This window comes from Pleurodeles waltl, chromosome 4_1, assembly GCF_031143425.1.
Source record: "Pleurodeles waltl isolate 20211129_DDA chromosome 4_1, aPleWal1.hap1.20221129, whole genome shotgun sequence".
NCBI classification, from domain to species: Eukaryota; Metazoa; Chordata; class Amphibia; order Caudata; family Salamandridae; genus Pleurodeles; species Pleurodeles waltl.
In genome coordinates this window covers 228,464,594-228,481,738 of record NC_090442.1, presented here as the reverse complement: position 1 = coordinate 228,481,738, position 17,145 = coordinate 228,464,594, and the positions used below count along the sequence as shown (strand labels likewise).

Here is a 17,145-nt window from a genome sequence, read left to right as displayed (position 1 = left end):
CATTTTTGGGCAGTCCGACACTGCTGACCTGCCTTCGGGGCTCCGCGGAGTCAGATAGGGCCCTTCAGGGTCCCTACCGGCAGCTTTGGCCTCTGCTCAGAGGGACACTCATGGATCCATGCTTGAATTGGAGACGGTGCCAGTCGTACCACCTCAACCTTCACATATGGCAGTGCTGATGCAGACTCTCCCGGCACCGCCTATGCCCCCAGGCAGTGCCATCCCCATTCTCATTGCGGACAACGAGCCAGATTGGCGTTGTGCAATGCTGAAATCGGCACCACCAGGAGCCTTGCCTCCAATGTCTGATCATGAGCCTTTTTCCTATGGGCTAGGTTAAGGTGAGGAATGGGAGGGGTCACTGGACCCTTTGAAATACCAGCTCCAAGACCCATGGGGCTGGCATATGTACTTTCGTGAAGCCAGTAAACTGGATACCTCTCAGATTCTGGCATGCTTTCTCCTTCTACTGTGGCTAGAGGGGAGGGAGCATCCTATTCTATTTTGGTGTGAAGAGCAGCTGAGGTCCTGGACCTTGAGTTGCCTTCTGTGGAAGTCAGGACTAACCTGACAGAGGTGCTTCAACCTGGAGCTTCATCCTCCAACCCCTGTTTGCCTTCAATGAAGCCCTTACATATGTCCTACTGCATACCAGGTCCAAACCCCGGCAGAGGGGCTCCTGTAAACCGGACAGTTGCCTCCCACCATCCCCCTTCTCTGAGCGACCCAAGTTTTCTTACGCAACACCCCACCCCTGAGAGCTTGGTTATCAAGGCCTCCACCTCTCATGGCGCATTCCCTTCTTCATCCCCGGATCACGACTCCAAAGGGTGTTTTCTTCGGCCAGCCTGGCATTGTGATCCATGAACATGATGAAGCCTCTTTCAGATCAGGAACAAAGACTAAATACTAGCGAGCCTTACAGTATATAGAAAGACAATTTATTAACGTGCACTTAGAATGTGGCTTGAGAGGTCAAGTCCAAGCAGTCCAAATTAAGGAAGTCATACATGATCCTTTATTTTTGCAAACCACAAGGCTTGTCCATACATCTCATTAATTCTTAACATTAGCATATGGTCATTTCTCGAATATTGCAGAAGGTATTACTGTTAATCCTTTATATTGCACCAAATAAGGTAAGGTACAGTACAGAAAGGTAGTTCCAGAACATAGCCTACCTGTCTCACGTTGAAAGGTGGAACATTCTATGTAACAGAGGCGAAACGTGCACAGGATAGTGCATTTCTTCATACATATTGCTTCAGCTAGCGTGCAATGATATTTCATGAGGGCTGTCTTGATAGTAAGCCTTGCATCATAATGCGTTCCGAGCAAACAGAAAACAATGTTCATGTAGGTCACGAGCTGTTCAAGAAACAGGCCTGGTTATCATTAAGTATCACAGGGCCTACCAGGCCCAAAATGGAGTCAAGGTAAAATTCAATTCCACATTCCGCCCCCTGATACTCAATGACAACCTACACTTTCCTCTGTGGCAGTGTTGCCTCGGGGGTATTTTTTCCTCTGGGGCACCTTCTTCATGGTGGTGCTGGTGATATGGAGCAGTTTTGTTACAGCCTCTGTCTAGAACTGCCCTTATGCAGGTGGGAAACACCTTTCTTAGCAAACACATTATTAGTGCCACTCTTCTTATTACCAGTACCTCTATGAACCATGACCCCCAATTGCTGAACCATGCTCCTAATTGTTCCCAAATTCCACCAGGGCCTGTTTAGACAAACACTTCCTTTGTCTCCCTTTCGACTTTCCTTACATTTCCTATTGCCTTATTTGTTACCACTACTGTCTGGTATGAATACACAGCAATCCAGATGGATCATGTGACATACCCCACCATCATTTGCTAAAATAATTTCTAATGCCATTCTGTTCTGAATTACAACAGCGCTCAGATCAGTGAGCTCCTCAGTGATATTTCCCAGAGCTGTCGCTGTGGAGTCCGCCGATGTCTCCACCAGTCCCGCCAGTTTGTGTATTTTATATTCAGAATGCATAACCCCAACGGGTGGCACTACCACTCCCATAATTGCTATGGCCTGATCTATCCAAGAAGGGATCCTCTTCTTGTGTGTTCCCTAGCGTGCTAGATCTGTTATCTGAGACAGACTTGTCACATGTTAGGCAGGGCAGCACTAATGATGGATAGAAACTACCTCACCATCCAGCCGATAATCTGAAGAATGCGTAGTTACCTCATATGAAGAAAAAAAAAAACTGGGCCCAGGCAGACCCACGGACAGCTTTTTGGGCCAACCCTTGTTTTGTCTAAGTTGGTATAACTGAGGCAATCACTGGTGCCCACATTTTATGTTAACATTGGATTCAGTGAAACCGTCCTCACAATCAGGCAAGAGGCAGTCATCAGAAAGGCAGAGGAACTTCATTATGTGGCATAGGTCCTTATTGATCTCTTTCCTAACCGGTGCACTACTCTTGGTGTACTTTATGCACCATGGTACTTTTCTTCTGTCCACCTATTCTTAGGATTGGGATGTGTATACTCTGCAGTCCTGGCGCCTGAACCTCCTCTTGTACCATTTTGGTATCCTTGCCCAATTGCCTATGTCCCTGAAGTTCGGCCAGAATCAGCTGATCCTCTGTCTGAGGGGTCAGTCCTCTATATGCTGTATCATTTCGAGGCCTGTCCCTTCCATATGTTCCCCTGCTCTTGGCCAGGGACTGATGCTGTATGTTGGTTTACTATTTTGGATACTCCCTGGTTGCTCCTAACGGGTGCCTTGAGCTGCTGCTCTGAGACTGTTCACCACCATACATCCCACATACTTGCCGAGTGTGATAGCTCTGTAGTTCATGGTGTTTTGGAAGTGCGTAGGCAAATGGGTCCGTACATAACAGTCTGATCTGTTTGTCGCCTCTACATACAGCTTAACCATTTGTACAAACGTGTTGTCAGCATATATTTCCCTATTCTCACTCCATGGCACCTGTCCCTTATTTCCCTCACCTCCTAATATCCCTGTCTCCCTTTCCTCTGGTGTATTGACATACAGTCCTTCACTCTTATTAATATAATCTTGCTCATCCAGAAATGGTATATAAATGTCATCTGCTAACAGTATTAATATAATTGTCAATATTATTCCTGGAACAGGGGTGCAGATGGCAGTCAGCACTGCAGGCCATTTCCTTTCATATTTCTTTGGGCATTGTCCTTGCCGCTGGAAGGATGATGTCAGAGACCGTAAGATGTTCCCTTATCAGTACTATAATCAGTTGTTCCCAGTGTCTTCGAATCAGTAGGTGGTGGTCTATTATTTCTCCATCGGTGGTACTCTAGAATGTGGCATCAGAGGTTATCTAGCACATAATGCTCATTCAGGTACATCTGTAGACAAATCCAGACAGGAGCCACTTGCACCCTACGTTTTCAAAGGTGTTCAGTACGAGCAGTCCTATGAAGTCACCATAGGACCCACTTGCACCCATCGACCTTTACGAGGGAGCAGCATTAGCAGTCCTGTCAATGTTTCCTTGTCTTGTTTGTGGATTGGAGGTTGCATCCTGGCCCCGCACACTTGACCGCTGTAGCTGTTGTCAAAAGGACCTGGTATGGTCTCTTCCACCTTGGCTATAGACCATGTCATCTGGTGTGGGCTTAGACCCACACCCAGTCACCAGGCTGCAATCTGTGTTCTGGTGGTGTCTCTTCTTCCGGTAAGGCCTGCTGCACCTCGCGGTGGAGATGACATAGGGTCTCTGTTATTTTCTTGCAGTACTGTAACAATAGATCATCTGTTGCTGCTAGTGGTGCCACATACACGTGGCCTGGAATGTGCATTGGGCGGTCAAACAGTATCTCATTGGGGGCTCAACTTTGTCACTCTTTCAGGTGTGCGTCTCATGGTGAGCAATGGCAGTGTATCAATCCAGGAGAGTTCAGGGATGCACAGATATTTCCTATCTTGTTCTTAAGTACCCCGTTCTTTCTCTCAACGGCTCCTGCTGCGGGTGGGTGGTACGCGCAGTGCTATTTCTGGGTGACTCCTATCCCTTTGCACAGCCCCTGTATTACTTGCGAAATGAGCCCTGGACCGTTGTCCGAGCTCAGGAGGACCAAGACCCCAAACCGTGGGATAAGCTCCTTTAACAGGCACTTGGCAACTGTCTGTGCATCACAGTTCTTGGTGAGATGGACTTCTGTCCATTTGCTGAACATGCACACAATGACCAAACCATATCTGAACTTGAATGGGGGCATTTCGCTGAAATCCATTTGTAGGCTTTAAAAGGGTCCGTGTGGCCATGGGAAATGGCCTGATGCAGTGTGTGTACCCTTGGCTTTGTTGTGTTGAGTACAAATAGTGCATTGCTTACATAAAAGTTCTGCATACTGACAATTTTGAGCTAAACAAACATTGGGAAAACAGGCTGATCATTCCACCCCCCTCACATGCAAGAGGCCGTGGAAAAGGTGGGCCATGGAGGGGAAGCAACATTGATGGCAGGCATATTTTACCATTTGGGGCTACCCAGACCCCCTCCCCTTTTTGTGTACAACCTCCCCTCTTCCATTCCTCTAGCTCCGGTTCCCCAGCCTGTTGTTTAACACATTTAAGATCAACAAATTTACAGTCTTCTTTAGCTAGTGGGGCGGATGTCACTTGCACCATTTCATACTCGCACCCACTTAGTGCTAGTCTCCTTGTGCCCTAGTCAATTAACGCATTACCTGTGGAAACAGTCTTTGGCGGAGGTATGAGCTGCACACTTTACAGTGGCAATCCAGTTCAGCAATCAATGATGCATGTTGTATGTGTTGGCCAGCTGAGGTGAGGAATCCCCTCGTTGCCCACAACTGGCCAAAGTCATTTGTTACTCCAAAAGCGTATTGACTGTCTGTGTAGATATTTGCTGACCTTCCTTCGGCCAGCTTGCAATCACTTGTTAGTGGCACTAGTTCAGCTGCCTAGGCACCTTTGACTGTTGCTAGCCTCCCCTCTTCCAGCAACCTTTTGGATGTACCCACGGCATAAGCAGCCTGCAGCATCCAATTTTTGTCCCTAATGCGTGACCAATTGACAAACCAGTACCCCTCTGCATCTGGGAGTGGGGTATCTCTGATATCTGGTCTCACTTTTGTGTGTCTATCAACCACCAGGATGCAGTCATGGAAGGAGTTATCTATGGAGGGGTCATCATGGTCACGTTCTGTCGGCAGGAGACAGGAGTAATTCAGTGTGGTGCATCTTTTAATGATATGTGGTGCCAACAATGTTAGTTCATATCGGGAGAGGCGAGCATTTGTGAGGTGTGTTTTTGTGGTACTCAATGTGTCCACAGCATGTGGAACATAGAAAATGTTGTGCTGGCACACACGTTAATTTTGCGATTGCTCTACCGCTAGGGCAGCAGAGGCCACCACCTTCAGACATGGTGGGAGTGCTGCTGCAGAAGGGTCTAGGGTGGCTGAGTAGTAGACCACTGGGCAGTAAAAGGAGCTGTGCTTCTGGACTAACACTCCCAAGGAGCATCCTCCTTTCTCATGGCAAAATAAGTGAAAGTCCTTAGTATAATCTGGGAGTCCTAATGCTGGTGCTTCACACAGCTCTCTTTTCACTGTTTGGAAAGCTTCCTCACACTCGGGGGACCAGGGGTCTTTGGCCCTTCCTTGTGGGTGAGGTTCTGGAGGGGTGTGCTATTAGGTAAAAATTTGGGATCCAGTGTCTGCAGTAGCCTGCTACTCCCAGAAACGCCCTCACCTCCCTCTACGTGTGTGGTCTGGGATATTGTGTTTTGACTGCTATCCTATCTGGTAGTAGTTTCTGTGTCCCCTGAGAGAGCTCATGACCTAAGTACCGCACTTTTTGTTGTCAGAACTGCAATTTCTTTGGGGACACTTTGTGGCCCTTCCTCGCTAGGTGACATAGGAGTGTTATAGTGTCTTCAATACAGGGCGTCTTAGACGGCAAAGCCAGCAACAGGTCATCAATGTACTGCACTAGGGTGGAACCACCAGGAAGCTGTAGGGATGCTAGATCTGTTCAGGGGCATTAGAAAATATGGAAAGGGAATCACATGTTAACCTTCTACCACGGAATTGGAACAAGAAAAGATACTGGGAATCCCTATGGAGGGGCATGGAGAAGAATCCATTGCTAAGGTCCAGGACCGAGAAGTGGGTAGCTGTGATTGGGATGCTGGACAAGACAGTGGCAGAATATGGGACCACTGGGAATGACGGGACCACCACCTTGTTCAGTTCATCAAGTTAATCATTCTGTACACTGGGGCCCCATCGGGTGCCTTAGCTACCTTCTTCACAGGGAGGATCAGTGTGTTACCGGGGCTGTCTCATATCTCCCTTAGCACCCCTTATTTCAGTAGATCCTGTATCACTGTAGCTATTCCATTTTCCCCCTCCTTTGAGATCTTGTATTGTGGCACTTGTGGTAGTGTTGCCCCAGGGCATAATGTTACCTGTACCGGGGAAGGGAGTAATCCAGTACCCGCCCACATTATTTGCTCCTTGTGCCCAGACCTTGCTAGGGATGGAGTCCTTCAGCTCTGGTGGAATGCCTTGTTCTTTACATCGGGGGCAAATCTCATGAATGCCTGTAACATTATTCCATTTGTCATGCTTTCTAGGAATACCCCTTCAGGTGAGCAGCTGATTGTGTACTGAAAGTTGCATAGGAGATTCCTTCCCATCAAATGAACAGGGCAGCATCGGCTGAAGACAAATTGGTGGTTTACAGAAATGTGTTCATCCATGAACTTCAGAGGCTTTAAGTATTCATTAACTGGTTGTCCTGTCATGCCCACGGCTGCTGTTTGTGTTCCTGACAGTGGTGCATCCGGTATGTCTGATGCCTTTAGCATTGACCTTGTCCACCAGAAAGGGGTCTTACGCAACACATTCCTGTCCACATTTAAGCCTTCTTGGTCCACTGATATAGAAGGGCCCATAAAGTATGTTGCTTGGGGTGGAGGGAAAACCATTCTCCTCCCTAGCACAATGTCCGCCCCCACTCTGTGTTGACAGCAGAGGCTGGGGGACCTATGAGCTATCCTGACGGGCTGTGTAGTATTAGCAGTAACATCAAATACATTATCAGTGTAGGGTGGGGGCAATGTATTTTGTTGTTGCCTCTGCTGGCTCCTACCTCCAGGTCCCCTACCTAGGACGGGGGAAGTCTGCTTTCCATTGTCTTTGATGGTTGCAGTGGAAGCATGTTGCCCCTGGAGGGGGTTGAGAACATCCTCTCAACCCCCTCCATTTTGTCCTCTTCCCCGTCCTCTATCCCTACCTCTGCATTGTCCACTGCTATAAAACTCCTCCTGCGCCATCATCCACTTTACCTTTTCTATTTTTGTCTTTTCTCCCTCTGCCTTCTGCAGATGTGCTTGGTAGTCTGTGCAGTGTCTGGCTGTGGCCAGTACTGTGTCTATGTGCTTCTGCTGCCAACATACAAAAGATGTTTGTAGGTGCGTCTGGATGGGCTGCATTAGCTGATATACAAATGTGGTAACATACGCTGGCATCGCCTCTGCTGGTACACTTGCAAAAGACGGTCATAGTAACTATTCACACTTTCATTTTTCTCCTGCTTAGTATGTATTATTTTTCACCAGTCTACCTTGTCTTCTAGCACATTTCCCTTTATGTACTACATAACCTTTTTTTTTTTTTTTACACTAGCAGAGGTGCCCCCATGTTGTCCAGGACCAGTTTTCTGGACTTCGTGAGTGCGGGAACACGATTTTACTCATGCACTGGACATGGTAACTCCGAATATGGCCATGTTTGGTATCAAACATGTTGGAATCATACCCCAAGGCCTTTGCAAGCATTGGTTGTATTCCATGAACTCTGGGGGCTCCTTAGAGGACCCCCAGTACTGCCATTACAGTTTTCTGAGGTTTTCCAGGCAGCCCCAGCTGCTGCCACCTCACAGACAGGTTTCTGCCCTCCTGTTGCTCAAGCAGCTAGAGACTAGGAAGGCAGAACAATACATTTCCTTTGGGAGAAGGGTGTTGCATCCTCTCCCTTTGGAAATAGGGGGAGCCTCCAAGAACCTCTGGAAATGCTTTGAAGGTGTCCTACTTGCATAATCCAGTCTACACCAGTTCAGGGACCCCCAGTCCCTGCTCTGGTGCAAACTGGACAAAGGAAAGGTGAGTAACCACTTCCCTGTCCATCACCACCCCAGTGGTGGTGTTCAGAGCTCCTCCAGAGAGTGTCCATGGCTTTTGCCATCTTGGATTCCAAGTTGCAAGGGCACTCGGAGAGCATCTGAGTGGCCAGTGCCAGCAGGTGACGTCAGAGCCCTCCCCTTAGAGATGCTTACCTGTGTAGCTGACCAATCCCCCCTTTTAGGGCTATTTAGGGTCTCTCTCTTGGGTGGTTCTTCAGATTGCAAGACTCCAGCAGGAATCCTCTGCATCCTTTAATTCACCTTCTTACCAAAGAAACTGCATCTGGACCCACCAGGAACTCTACAGCTGCAACAAAAAGCAAAGATGACTTCTGCAACATTGTATCTTCAGCTCCTGCCAGCAATTGCAACTGTTTCACGGTCCTGCATTCTCAGAGGACAGCCAGTCTTCAGCCTGCACCAGAAGAACGAAGGAATCTCCCTTGAAGTGAAGAAGTCACTCCCCTGTCTCAGCAGGCACTCCTCTGCAGCGATGATTGGTGGCTTGGGCCCCCTTTCCTGAAGAAGTATGTGGACCCAGCAACATGGGTGGTGGACTGAAGTGGTCCTGACGGTCCAGACATCCAACTTTCCAACTTTGGTGGAGGTAAGAGCTTGCCTCCCCACGCAAGACAGTACCCCCGTGTCCCATGTGTTTTGCAGTTGCCAAGGCTTAATGGCATCCTTCCACAAAGTTCTTTGTGTACCGTGCAGCTCTGGCCCCCAGCACTCCTTCCTGCGACGCACAGCTTGGTGGTTCTCCGGCGGCATGGGATCCCTTTGTGTAGTGCTGCATTGGCCTCCTTTTGTACCTTCTTTGTCCCCGTGCTGAAGGACTCCTGTGCATGCTGCCTGGTCTTTTGAGTGCTCTCTGAGTTGCTGAGAGCTCCCTCTGACTCCCCCTCCTGGGTATAGTCCACCAGGTCCCTCCTGATCCCAGGCAGCCCTATTTTCCACTAACCACGAGCTTTGCGTGTGCCAAGGCTTGTTGGCAGAACCCAGCAACACAAACCAGACTACAATCACCCATTTGGTGTGGGACATTATCACCACCAACCAGGAGCCCTCATCCATCTTCTTGGGTGCAGTACTGACTGTTCTTCACCTGTGATTCTTCTTTTGTACCTTCATCCGGGTTAGCAAGTGCTCCTGTTCGCCCCGGACTCTTCTGTGCTTCTTGGACTTGGTCCCCTTCTTCCACAGGTCTTCAGGTCCAGGAATCCATTGTTGGTGTCTTGCAGTCTCTTCTGGCTCTTGCAATATCTTCTTTCTTGTGTGTTCTAGGAATGTTACTGTGATTTACTCCTGCTTTCCTGGGCTCTGGGGTGGGTTCTATTACTTACCTTTAGTGTTTTCCAATTCTCCCAGCGCCCATCTACACACTACACTTTCCCAGGTGGGAAACCTTCTGAGTATATGGTTTGTGTTCCCCCAGGCCCATTTCTAACTATTGTGACTTTCACTATTTGCACAGTTTTCTAACTGTTTTTACAGCTATTTCTGCATACTAGTGTATATAATTTGTATTACTTCCACCTAAGGGAGTATAGGCTATGGTATTTTTGGCATTTGTCTCACCAAAATAAAGTATCTTTATTTTTGTAACAATTTGTATTTCCTTTTATGTGTGTGAGTACTGTGAGACTACAGTGGTAATGCATGAGCTTTGCATGTCTCCTAGATACGCCTGAGCTGCTCATCCACACTACCCCTAGAGAGCCTGGCTCCTAGACACTGACTACATTTAATTAAAAATGAATAACTGGACCTGGTATAAGTGGTAAGTACCTTTTGGTACCTGCTACAAACCAGGCCAGCCTCCTACACTATTATATTGAACAAAGTGTTGACCTCTCTCCATAGCAACCCTCTCATTGCTACTATTCTATTCAATTCTGTGTGCCACTTGTGTGGTTCCTCCCTCCGTTTTGGGAAAGTCTTTAGTGAATGACATTAAATCGGAGCGAGTCCAAGGTACATGACCTTTAGATGGTGTGGTGGAGTCATCCCCTGAAGATACAGTCTGTATCTCTCTCAGTGCTAAATTTGTCAATATCTGGTAGGTGCTGGTCCCTGTATCATTAATAACGTGATGCTCTCCATTAATTCTTTGCATTTTTGTAACTTCTGTATGGCATACTGCAATTTTTCTGTTAACTAAGCATTGTCCCAAGAATGCAGTTCGTTATCTGCATAGCAGAGCTGGAATGTGTTCCAGGCATAAGTTTGTGGTAGAGGGGCTGCACTCTTGATATGCTGCGTGTAGCTGTGGTGTACATCAGGACCTTGGGCCATTAAGTCAGCACGCGCTAAAGTTAGTATTTCCTCTCTATGTAGTCTCTGTTATATTTCCCAGAGTCGCCATTTTGTTGACCAGGTCTGTCAGTATGGTGCAGCATTTGGCACTGTCTGCCTTGAGGATCATTTTTGTTTGCGTCGCAGGGGAGCTGCGAGGTGTGGTGTTGGGGTGTTGTCTTTTTAGACTAGGAGTGTGATATGCTGTCTCTGTCATGGTGGTAGTGCCCTGTAAGAACTCTGTCAATAAATCTATATTGTGTTGTGTTATGTGCGTAAATGCATATTTCCCAGATCAGTTATCGCATTCCCACGACCCCCATAGGTGATCCCCAGAGTCATCTTGTAACTTTTGTGTCCAGTTTGTGTTGACCAAGAGGGGCAGTTTGCCCACCTTTCCCTCACATTCTTTCTGTAGCCGAGCACTAATATTGCTGAGTTTCCCTGCAGTGTGAGCTACTCCTCTTTTATTTCTTTCAGCAACATAGCGTCTGCTACATTGTTGAGCTCTGCTCTTTGTGCTTCCTCCTTTACCAGGTGATGTGCCAAGCCAAAGACAGCTGCCTTCTCAGCTGAGGAGGTTGCATCTATATCGTAGAGTGCTCTAAAGTTTTTCTTGATGGGGGCAGCTGTGTTATTTGTGTGTCCCATTCTCCACATTAGTATGTCTTCTATCAGTTGGACTTCAACCTCATCCCCTTCCGCACCTTGTTCCTGCGATTGTGCACCTACCGAAGGAAGAGATGGAAATGTTCCCACTACTTCTAATGTGTTTTCTCCAACCATCCATTTTCCCTTTCTTGTTTATCTGTCCAGCATCCCTTTTTTAGCTCCAAAATTCTTTATGCGATTTCTTCACATCACTAGTCGCACGCAAACCACGCAACAATGCATCGCACATCCAAAATGCCTCCCAATCAAGAGGCCTAATTTTCTTCCCTTTAAGGATCAAAATCTGTTGTAAATAAGACAACGTCGTCATGTCATAGGTACTATTCTGCGGGAATTGCATATCTGGTCTTTTGGCTGTCAACTTGTGCCGCTTGTCTAGTCGCGACCTGATGAGCAGGCGAATCCCTGAGCGGTGCAGGCTGACTGGTATCCAGATCCCTTTTGCTAAAAGGGTTATCCGTGGTGGGGGAAGTAACTTTCCCTAATTTCGCTACGCAAACAATTCAGATGTACTTAACTTGGAGAAACAAAAGGGTGTTGACAGGTTGTCCTTATCGCTCATACCCTGTGAATATAGGGGCGCAGACAGTGGATACTACAAGGAGAGCATTTTCAATCTGGTGACATTTCACTTGGTACCAGTTCACCATAAGTGTTGACTAGCTGAAAATAGGTAGAGGCCAAAGGTGTTATTTCACTGGTGTCATTATGCAGCCAGGAAGGGAGATGACAGAAAAGTAGGGAAAGAAGGTCAACATTTCCACACCCTTGTGTTCTCGCCCGGCGTCAGGGGTGCAGCTGTATGGAAGTGAACCCACAGAATCCACGGCTGGCAGCACACAGGTTAGGTGACAGGTGGTGAACCCTTCACACACTTTCATTCAAACAGGTACCATACAAAAGGTGAGTAACTCTCCCTGAACTATGCCAGTGCATCCTACCCTTTCCACTGGGTGTTCCTAGCATCGCCGTGGGCTAAATGGGAGCCATAGTATGAGCAAAGCTGAAAGGCAGTTGGTACATACGATGGCAATAAGAAAAAGTTTATTAATTGCAGATGTCATTGGCAGTCTGTGTGTGTGTCAAAATAACAATAATAAAAGGAAAACGCTGTCCTGATAAGGATAGCAGCCTGGTACCTTATAATGTCAATATACCCCGAAAGCTAACAATAGGGCCCTTACCAGAAATTTAGAAACATCCAATCCAGGGGCATGCATTCTCAACACACATTCATTGTCATACAAAATCCAATGCATCCAACACTCCACTGTTACACACAATCGTCCCGTAGTATTCAAAGAAATTTGAAATGTATATACTACAAACCATAGTGAGAGGATCCTGAAATCAAAATGATCCTCCTGCCACCCCACCCCTTGTTTCCGGGGCCATGGCAGGTCCTCGGGAACAAACCAGAGGCACCCCTCCCACCCCCCATTGGGGCGCAGGCATCTGGGAGACGGGGGAGAAACTACCCGGTCTGAGGTGCTGGCAGGCAAAGCAGCAGAGCACCACCTGCCTGCTGAACTGGGGCAAACCCCATCTGGCCAGATCTCTCCCCCCAGGCCCCCTCCTGCTGAAGACACTACCATCACAGCCCCTCTGGTTGAGACCATGGACAACCCCACCAGCTGTCCACAAAGACTGTTGTCCCAACCCCACTGGCTGAGGACAGTACCTGCACAGCCCATCCTGCTGTGACCAAGGGTTACCCCACCGGTTGACCACACCCAAAACACAGCCCTGCCAGTTGTAAATTTCACCCAAACAGAAACACCACTGTTAACCGCTACGGTATCTTGGACGAGGTGATCTCGTCCAAGGCACCAGTTCCCGGGTGCCTTGGACGAAATCACCTCGTCCTGCACCCGGGAACTGGGGGGAGCGCTAGCGCTCCCCTCATGGGCTCATGGTTGTGGATGGAAGGGGAAGCCCTTCCCCCTCCACCCCTGACCCCCCCCGTGACGTCAGCGCGTGCTGACAATCACAGAGGGCCTCCTGAGCTTCCAGCACGATCGAACGAGAAATGCAAAGCATTCCTCTTTCGATCACGTGGAGGAGGCCAGAGAGGCTTCAAAGGGAAGGAAAGAAATTTCCTTCCCTTTGAAGCCTCTCTGCGTGCTTCAAAAGCCGGATTGCAAAGCAATCCGGCTTTTCAAACGCCCACTAGACACTAGGGATTTTTTTTGTTTTGAGAAATTGACATAAGGAAGCGACCCCTTAGGCAAGGGTCGCTCCCCTAGGGGGCAAATTATATTTAGGCCATTTCTGCCCCCCTGGGGGGCAGATCAGCCTATTGTAATTAGGCTGATCAGCCCCCAAGGGGGGCAGAAACCACTAGGCACCGGGGATTTTTTTGTTTGTTTTTGTTTTACAGATGAGGAGCGACCCCTTGGGCAAAGGTTGCTCCCCTGGAGGGGAAAATTGTATTTAGGCCATTTCTGCTACGCCAATCTGCCCCCAAGGGGGGCAGAAACCACTAGGCACTGGGGATTTTTTTTTTTTTTGCGCCAATGTCACGCAGGGGGAGCGACCCCGTAGGCAAGGGTCGCTCCCGGGGCGGGTTGGAAGGGGTAGGGGGGGAAATTTTTTTTAGGCGATTTCTGGCCCCCCCCGGGGGCAGATCATCCTATTGTTATTAGGCCGATCTGCCCCCGGGGGGGGGGCAGAAACCTCTAGGAGACAGGGCACATTTTTTTTTTTTGTTTTTTTTTTTTTTTTAGAGGTGGGGAGCGACCCATTAGGCAAGGGTCGCTCCCCTGGGGGGCAATTTGTATTTAGACCATTTCTGCCCCCCTTGGCAGATACCACTAGGCACCGTGGGATTGTTTTTTTTTTGCGCCAATGTCACGCAGGGGGAGCGACCCCGTAGGCAAGGGTCGCTCGCTGCGGGGGCATATTTATTTTAAGCCATTTCTCCCCCCCCCCCCCCCCCCCGGGCCGGCTGAGCTAGAGGCCAAAATCCACAGGTAGGCACTTTGTAAAAAATGAAAAAATAAAAACACCTCTGTTTTCTGTGAAAAAATGTGGTGTGTCCACGTTGTGTTTTGGGCCATTTCATTTCGTGGGTGCTAGGCCTACCCACACAAGTGAGGTATCATTTTTATCGGGAGACTTGGGGGGGAACGCTGGGTGGAAGGAAATTTGTGGCTCCTCTCAGATTCCAGAACTTTCTGTCACCGAAATGTGAGGAAAACTTGTTTTTTTTTAAGCCAAATTTTGAGGTTTGCAAAGGAATCTGGGTAACAGAACCTAGTCAGAGCCCCACAAGTCACCCCATCATGGATTCCCCTAGGTCTCTAGTTTTCAAAAATGCACAGGTTTGGTAGTTTTCCCTAGGTGCCGGCTGAACTAGAGGCCAAAATCTACAGGTAAGCACTTTGCAAAAAAACCCTCTGTTTTCTGTCAAAAAATGCGGTATGTCCACGTTGTTTGGGGTATTTCCTGTCGCGGGCGCTAGGCCTACCCACACAAGTGATGTATCATTTTTATCGGGAGACTTGGGGGAACATAGAATAGAAAAACAAGTGTTATTGCCCCTTGTCTTTCTCTACATTTTTTCTTTCCAAATATGAGTGTGTAAAAAAGACGTCTATTTGAGAAATGCCCTGTAATTCACATGCTAGTATGGGCACCCCAGAATTCTGAGATGTGCAAATAACCACTGCTCCTCAACACCTTATCTTGTGCCCGTTTTGGAAATACAAAGGTTTTCTTGATAGCTATTTTTCACTCTTTATATTTCAGCAAATGAATTGCTGTATACCTGGTATAGAATGAAAACCCACTGCAGGGTGCAGCTCATTTATTGGCTCTGGTTACCTAGGGTTCTTGGTGAACCTACAAGCCCTATATATCCCCACAACCAGAAGAGTCCAGCAGACGTAACGGTATATTGCTTTCAAAAAATCTGACATTGCAGGAAAAAGTTAGACTAAAACGTAGAGAAAAATTGCTGTTTTTTTCACCTCAAGTTCACATTTTTTTTTTTTCAGTTGTTGTTTTTTGTAGGAAACCCTTGTAGGATCTACACAAATGACCCCTTGCTGAATTCAGAATTTTGTCTACTTTTCAGAAATGTTTAGGTTTCTGGGAGCCAGCATTGGTTTCATGCCTATTTCTGTCACTGACTGGAAGGAGGCTGAAAGCACAAACAATCGTAGAAATGGGGTATGTCCCAGTAAAATGCCAAATTTGTGTTGAGAAATTGGGTTTTCTGATTCAAGTCTGCCTGTTCCTGAAAGCTGGGAAGCTGGTTATTTTAGCACCGCAAACCCTTTGTTGATGCGATTTTCAGGGAAAAAAACCACAAGCCTTCTTCTGCAGCCACTTTTTTATTAGAAAAAAACTAATTTTTCGCTGTATTTTGGCTAATTTCTTGGCCTCCTTCAGGGGAACCCACAAAGTCTGGGTACCTCTAGAGTCCCTAGGATGTTGGAAAAACAAGGACGCAAATTTGGCTTGGCTAGCTTATGTGGACAAAAAGTTATGAGGGCCTAAGCGCGAACTGCCCCAAATAGCCAAAAAAGGCACAGGAGGGGGAAAAGGCCTGGCAGCGAAGGGGTTAACCCAGGAAGAAAGATGATGATAAACGATATGAGATCAGCAAATTAGCACTGAATTCCAAAATCTGACGTGTGATGGACGGCCACCAATGCAAAATCAGGAGCAGCCACCGAAGCGGGGGTGGCGCGACAGCCATGCCACCAAACTCGGAGGAGAAAGAGAACCAGAAGGAAGACACCACTCAGGGGGAAGGGAGATGGTGAAAATCAGAACAAAAACAGAATCCATGTAACCAACTGTACCCTTACCACTCTGCTCCCTTCTTCTCCAGACACAGCCAAAGCATATACGCAAAATGAGAGGTGATCAGGATTTTACAGATACTCAACACAGCGCTGGCTCCCCTTCCAGGGAGGGCTACTCTGAGCATGGCAAGGAAAGCCACAGGAGCAGGGTACCTCCCCAGACAGCTGGGAGCCAGGCAGGAGCAGACCGTCAATCCAAGCAGCACTGCATTCTCCACCAAGATGATGAAGCCTCCTTCAGATCAGGAACAAAGACAAGCCAGCCTTGGAATATAAAGAAAATGTATTTACGTGCACGAAGGCTGTGGCTTGAGAGGCCAAGTCCAAGTAGTCCAAATTAAGGAAGTCATACATGATCTTTTATTTTTGCAAACTACAAGGCGCGTTCATGCATCTCATTAATTCTTAACGTTAGCATGTGGTTATATATCGCACCAAAGAGGGTAAGGGACAGTACAGAAAGGCAGTTACAGAACATAACCTACCTGTCTCACATTGAAAGGTGGAACTTTCCATCTAACAGAGACGACACGTACACAGGATAGTACATTTCTTCATACGTATTGCTTCTGCTAGCGTGCAATATTTCAGGGGGGCTGTCTTGATAGCAAGTCTTGCATCATAATGCATTCCAAGTAAACAGAAAAGAACAGAAAACAAAGTTAATGTAGGTCATGAGCTGTTCAACAAGCAAGCCTTGTTATTCAGTATCACAGGGCATAGCAGGCCCAAAATGGAGTCAAGGTAAAATGCAATTCCACAAACACCACTTGCCTTTTGAGCCGTTACTCCCACACGTTGTGGGCTACGGTTGCGCAAGTGCTGCCACAGTTTTTGGAGGAGGTGTCGGGCTGTACTTTCCCAAGCAGTTGCTTATGGGAGAGATGCGGCAAAGTTCACGATCTGATGTGGACTGGACCCGACCGACACATGGGGCAGAGCAGTTTTATTGACAGTGGCCCTAAGACACCACACCTGGTTGAGGACATCTGGCTTTTCGGGAGATGTCCAAGAAAATCTTATGGAGATGCCCTGTGATGGCACCCATCTCTTCAGGGGAAAAAGCAGACTGTGTTCTTCAAGGATTCTCGTGCTACGGGCAGGTTCTTGGGCCTTGCAGCAGCCCCTTATCCCCCCTTAGTCTGCCTTCTACCCCTTTTGTGGTTTCGGAATGGGCACCCAAG

General features: G+C 47.8%; 1 protein-coding gene across 2 annotated transcripts in view; it reads left to right on the top strand.

Moving 5' to 3' along the window:
• Nucleotides 1-17,145, top strand: part of OVCH1 (ovochymase 1) — a 1,177,845-nt gene that overhangs the window by 1,147,161 nt on the left and 13,539 nt on the right. The window lies entirely within an intron of this gene.